This window comes from Pristis pectinata, chromosome 45 (genome assembly GCF_009764475.1).
Source record: "Pristis pectinata isolate sPriPec2 chromosome 45, sPriPec2.1.pri, whole genome shotgun sequence".
In the NCBI taxonomy this organism is placed as follows: Eukaryota; Metazoa; Chordata; class Chondrichthyes; order Rhinopristiformes; family Pristidae; genus Pristis; species Pristis pectinata.
This window is the reverse complement of record NC_067448.1, coordinates 2,772,549-2,778,672: the sequence shown is the minus strand read 5'-3', so window position 1 is coordinate 2,778,672 and position 6,124 is coordinate 2,772,549. Positions and strand designations below refer to the sequence as shown.

Sequence of the window (6,124 nt, the reverse complement as noted above, 5' to 3'; positions counted from 1 at the left end):
CTGTCCATTCTCGCAGTCGCTAGAATGTTGGAGTCATACCCCCGAGACCTGACCTTCACGGCAACGCTGCTATCTCAGTCCTCCCTTGACCTCCCTGCCCATCCGGCTTTACAAATTAATCGTCCCCGCGCGGAACTGTGAAAAATTGATCCTGTGGGCTGTGACGCGGCGTGTCCGATGAATCCGGGCAGTGGGTCACCAGACGGCTCGTCAGCTACAGCCCCTGGGGAGTTCATGCTCTTGAACCTCGCGGAGGTATAACCCATTGCGGTCACACATCGATTCGTTGTTGGACAATACAGATACCCGGTGTCCAAGTTCCGTGCTGCCAGCAGCTGGTTACCTGGCACTGCGGCATGACACGTCCCGGTCCTATTTCTTACAGTCCACCCCCCCCCCCCACGCCCGAAGAAGAGGAGAGCTACCGGCATTGGGTGCCTCGAGATGCCGCTATGCCTGCGACACTGTCCTGATGTTTTCAACAGTACCATTAACGACTGAAGGACCAGAGGATCAAAGTAGCAGGTGGCATCTATACAGTCCCTCGAACCAGCCCCGTCGTTCCAAGGGGATATGCACAACCTCTGTTCAAACTAAACCAACATAATCCTTGAAGGGCTTTAATAACTATCAAATATCCATTCCTGAGGAGATGTAGATCTGATCCATCTTCCGATAAACATAAGACGGGATGCTAATCTTCCACATCTCACTATTATTGGTCTTTATTAATTCAAGGGATCTGGACGCTATTCTAAACATCTGTTGTTTTACTATGTACAAAATTTCCCGGACCTCATTCCTATTCTGCTCAAAATACTGCAACACTTTTTAATGATTGCACCCAGCAGAGGAATTAGTCCAGTTTTCTCTCTCTCTCTCTCTTTACAATATTTTTATTGAATCCATGAAGAAGTACAGAGTACATGCATCAAGAAAGAGAATAAAAATACTACTGAATACGTTGTATTCAATCGTACTTAGATTACAATACTCTAAATTAATAATCACATATAGTAGTAAGTTAATAAAGGAAGAAAAAATTGAAATATTTTATTATAAAGTTATCTACTCCCACTACCAAAACGCGAAGCTGTTAGATGGAAAAAACAACAAGGAAAAACTTTTAAAAACGTAACCGTGTCAGCTAATATCTGCATTTTAGTCCCCAAATCAGAGATTTAGAAAATAATTTAAAAATGGTCCCCATAGGGTTTGAAAGTCTAGGTTAGGTTCAAAAACTGAACAGTGAATCTTCCCTAGACTCAAGTATGAAATAACATCCCGTAACCATTGAACATGAGTAGGCGGAGTAGCTTCCTCCCATTTAAACAATACAGCCCTCCTGGCTATAAGGGAAATAAAAGCCAGAATATGTAAATTAGAAGCAGTCAAAGTTATATCTTTTTCTCCAACTATCCCAAATAGTGCAGTTAAGGGATTAAGTTTAAAATTTATTTTGAAAAGTACAGAAAAAGTATGAAAACCTGTGTCCAATATTTTTTTAAGACTCTGACACGTCCAAAACATGTGAATTAAGGAAGCCACTCCGTTATTGCATTTGTCACAAGAGATATGTCAGAATAAAAACGGGATTGTTTATCTTTAGACAAGTGAACTCTATGCACCACTTTAAATTGAAGGAGAGAATGACGAGCACATAATGACAAAGTATTAACCAACTTGAAAATTTCATTCCAAGTTTCTTCGGCAATTGACATCTGCAAATCTTGTTCCCCAGGGTTTTTAATTTTATCTAGTGGCACCTGACTCATTCCTAGTAATCTGTCATAAATATTAGATATTGAGCCATCCTGAAAAGGTTACAAATTAAAAATTACATCTAATAAATTCTTACCAGGACTCAAAGGAAAAGATTGTAATTGAGATCAAAGAAAATCTTTAATTTGTAAATATCTAAAAAGATGAGTTTTTGGTAAATTGTACTTGATAGACAATTCTTCAAATAAAGAAAGGTTTCCGCCAACAAACACATCTTGAAAACAAGTAATACCTAATTTGTCCCACTCTTTAAAAACTACATCAGTCAGAAGGTTAAAAAAAAATTAAAGAAAATGGGACTGGTCAAAGAAAAATTCAATAAACCAAAACATTTTCTAAATTGTAACCAAATCCTCAAAACATGTCTAACTACTAAATTATCTGTTAGTTTATTTAATAATATTGGAAGTGAAGAACCAAGCAAAGAGATAATAATTTTTTTAACAGAATTAATTTCCGAAGAGACCCATACTGGACGAGCCTCTTGATTAATGTAATGTAACCAAAACGTAAGATTTCGTATGTTGACTGCCCAGTAATAATATCTAAAGTTCGGTAAGGTTCTTTTTACCCTTCTGAAGGTGAACTTTATTTAGTCTAGGATGTTTATTATTCCATATATAGGAAGAAATAATTGACTCAAGAGAGTCAAAAAAAAATTAGGTATCAAAACAGGTAAAGCCTGAAATAGATATATAAATTCAGGTAAAATATTCATTTTAATAATATTAATTCGGCCAATCAATGATATAGAAAGGGGAGACCAACTTCATAAACCCCTTTACACATAGTGCAGTAAGGTGAAAAAAAAATATTTAAATGAATGCTCATAATATTTAGTAATTGACACCCCCAGATAGGTAAAATGATTTCTTACAATTGTAAAAGGAATGTTAATACCACTGGTACCAAATTATTCAGAAAAAATGTTCACTCTTGTACAAGTTCAATTTGTAGCCAGAAAAATGACTAAAGCAAGAAAGTAAAGAAAGCATAAGAGGTTAGGAGGCTTCAACATTAGATATAAAGAGTAATAAATCATCAGCATATAAAGAAACTTTATGATTAATACCTCTTCTGGAAATACCAATGATATCTCTGGATTCTCGAAGAGAAATAGCTGAAGGTTCTAAGGCCAAATCAAAGAGCAAAGGGCTCAAGGGACATCCCTGTCTGGTTCCACGTTGAAGTTTAAAAGATTTAGAATTTTGAAAATTAGTGAGAACTCGAGCAGAAGAGGATAAATAAAGTAATTTAATCCATTGGATAAAATCGGGCCCAAAATTAAATTTCTCTAAGGTTTTAAATAATTAATTCCATTCAATCTGATCAAAGGCCTTCTCAGCATCTAGAGATATCACATATTCCGGTATTTCCTTAGAGGGAGAATAAATAATATTCAATAAACGACGAATATTAAAATGAGAATATCGATTTTTAATAAAACCAGTCTGATCATCGGATATAATTGAAGGTAAAATATTTTCCAATTTACGAGATAGAAAGTTAGATAACATTTTAACATCCACATTAAGTAGCGAAATTGGTCTGTACGAAGCACATTCTGTTGGGTCCTTATTTTTCTTAAGAATAAGTGAAATGGAGGCTTCATAAAAAGATTGTGGTAATCTCCCCGATTTAAAAGAATCCGAAAAGACAACGCATAAATGTATAAGAAAAGAGGAAAAGTCCAGTTTTCTGTCAACTCTATTAAACAGTCCATAGCACGCGAATTACATTCAAGATTTAATTGAGAACATTACTTCAGCAGTATCGCTTGAATATGTGCCCGTGGTCGTATTTGCTGCAACAGTGACAAAAGGTGTACAAAATAAAGAAAGAAAATGCTGGGAATACTCAGCAGGTCAGGCTGCACCTGTGGAGAGAGAACCACAGGAAATGTTTCAGGTGGAAGGCACTTCATCAGAATTGGGGCTGTCCATTGATGCTGTCTGAGCTGCTGAGCGTTTCCCGCACTTTCAGAATTTATTACAGATTTCCAACAGCTGTATTTTTTTTCTATTTGAATGGGCAGAAAATATTAACTGGCTGCAAAATACTTTTAACGCTGAGATGATAAACAGCCTCTTTTAAATATCGTGCTTTCATCCTTGTCTACGTTAATATATTCTCATTTTCAAATGTATGTGTGTACATAACTTGTTCCATACAGCATGTTCTCAAAGCATTATTCTACCCCTTCTTATTCTGTTCCACCTGATCCTGGGGCAGCTGTCTCTCGGCTCAACAACAGGAAATGTGCAACACTCTTTGCAATGCAAATGGGTTGTTACTTAAGCAACGGAGGAAATCACTCACCAAAAAACAACTGAAAACGGAAATAACAAATGGAACCACACGCTATGAGGTTCATCCTAAGAAAGATGTAACCTGATTATTCACTCAAATTTTCTGTGAGGCAACGAGTCAAATTATGGTCTTTTCATAATTTAGCACCCCTCCACGCATTCGGTAAATTCGCTGTCAGTTTCCGCTTTACACAAGATTAAACAGTGCTCTATCAATAGACTCACAGAGACCTTGCCATATTTCTGGAAATGTGACTTGTCTTCTCCAAAGTCGAATAGGTTATGTGGCCTAAAACACAACATGCCTGACTGCTCCATCACAATCCTTGGGTGCATCCTATCCCACCTAAAAGACACAGCCACCTCCGGTGAATGTGAAAGGAGGGATAGGGAGGAGGGAGTAGGCCTGGGATTTGAGTTTGCGACAACATACAGGAAAAGGCATTGGTGATTAATACTCAAACCACACACGTTTCAGACAATGACTATCTCCAACAAGAGAGAGTTGAACCACAATCCTCTAATATTCAACAGCGCTGCTGTTACACAATTGCCCACCATCAACAATGACCGGGAACTGAACTAAATCAGTCAGGACAGCATTGTGGCGACAAAGCAGCTCAAAAGCGTATTCCAAATCCTGAACTCCCTCCCAAACAGTACCTTTATCACACGTGTTACGAGCCCTGGTTGTTACTTGGTTAGTGTCCCTTTAAGGCACTTGAACGGTAGCGTGTGGCTTTTATGGCTGCTGCGAGTGGGAGCGGAAAACTTCTGTGACCGGGTTAACTGGAATGCTGAAGGTGTCTGAAGGCTGATTCTTTGAAATACTGGCAACTGCAGACGTGTCTGAGAGCTGTTTACCGAACTCGGCACAGAGAGATAGATAGAAAGATAGATAGATAGATAGATAGATAGAGAGAGAGAGAGAGAGAGAGAGAGAGAGAGAGAGAGAGAGAGAGAGAGAGATGGAAGATGGAGAGAGATGGAGAGAGATGGAGAGAGATGGAGAGAGATGGAGAGAGATGGAGAAAGATGGAGAAAGATGGAGAGAGATGGAGAAAGATGGAGAAAGATGGAGAGAGATGGAGAAAGATGGAGAGAGATGGAGAAAGATGGAGAGAGATGGAGAGACGTGAGAGTTGGTAGAACTAATTTGCAACCTCTGTATCTCTGGGTGAAGCCCATTAGTTGTGTGACTGTCACTCTACAATCCATACATGGATTTTGGAGCAATCTATGGAGTTCACTTTGTCGCTAACCTGTACCAGGAAGCAGGTATATCTGTGGGAGGCCACGTATGGAGTACCCTCGGAGTGGCAGATATTTCGGAACCAAGTCTTCGGAGATTGTGGCGTCGTATTGGTTTCAACGTGGAACTTGTGAACTTCGTAAACTCCTTCAGAAGCCTTTGCTCATCGTTTTGCTTCATGACTTGCTGAACTGAACTGGGTTACTATCGTAAAATTTTGAGAACTGTTCCTAGAATTGGCTAGGTTGGGAACCAGCCACACACACATACTTGGGTATATTTTGGACAATGTCTGATATCTAACGTTTCTTATTACAAGTAGTTATTAATAAATAGGTTCTAACGTTGAAACCCTGCTCGTTGCATTTCTATTGCTGCTGGTGCGTAACACACGGCAGTTGTGGCTGGAGTTGATAGCCCTTAATATCTTGTCAAGAGCAATAAGCCAGGGACATCCACTGCACTAAAAAGCTCCCAGAAAGATTCCTGAACCAGATACATTGCAACTGAAAGGAAAAATTAAACAGACTGGGCTGGTTTCATTGAAAGTAAGGGTCACATATGTGTGAGTAATCTAATTGTGGTGCACTAGGTTTTGAGGGGTCCACACAGATTAAATGAGTAATAGAGTACGACAGTGCAGAAACAGGCCCTTCGCACCATCTAATCCATGCCGACCTGATCTTCTGCCGAGCCCTATCCACCTGCACCCGGACTATATCTCTTCAAACCCATCCATGTACCCATTCAGACTTCTCTCAAATGTTCCAGATGGGAACAA

At 39.1% G+C, this 6,124-nt stretch overlaps 1 protein-coding gene across 1 annotated transcript in view; it reads right to left on the bottom strand.

Moving 5' to 3' along the window:
• Positions 1-6,124, bottom strand: part of LOC127566801 (uncharacterized) — a 209,102-nt gene that overhangs the window by 17,042 nt on the left and 185,936 nt on the right. The gene's annotated exons all lie outside the window — the stretch shown is intronic.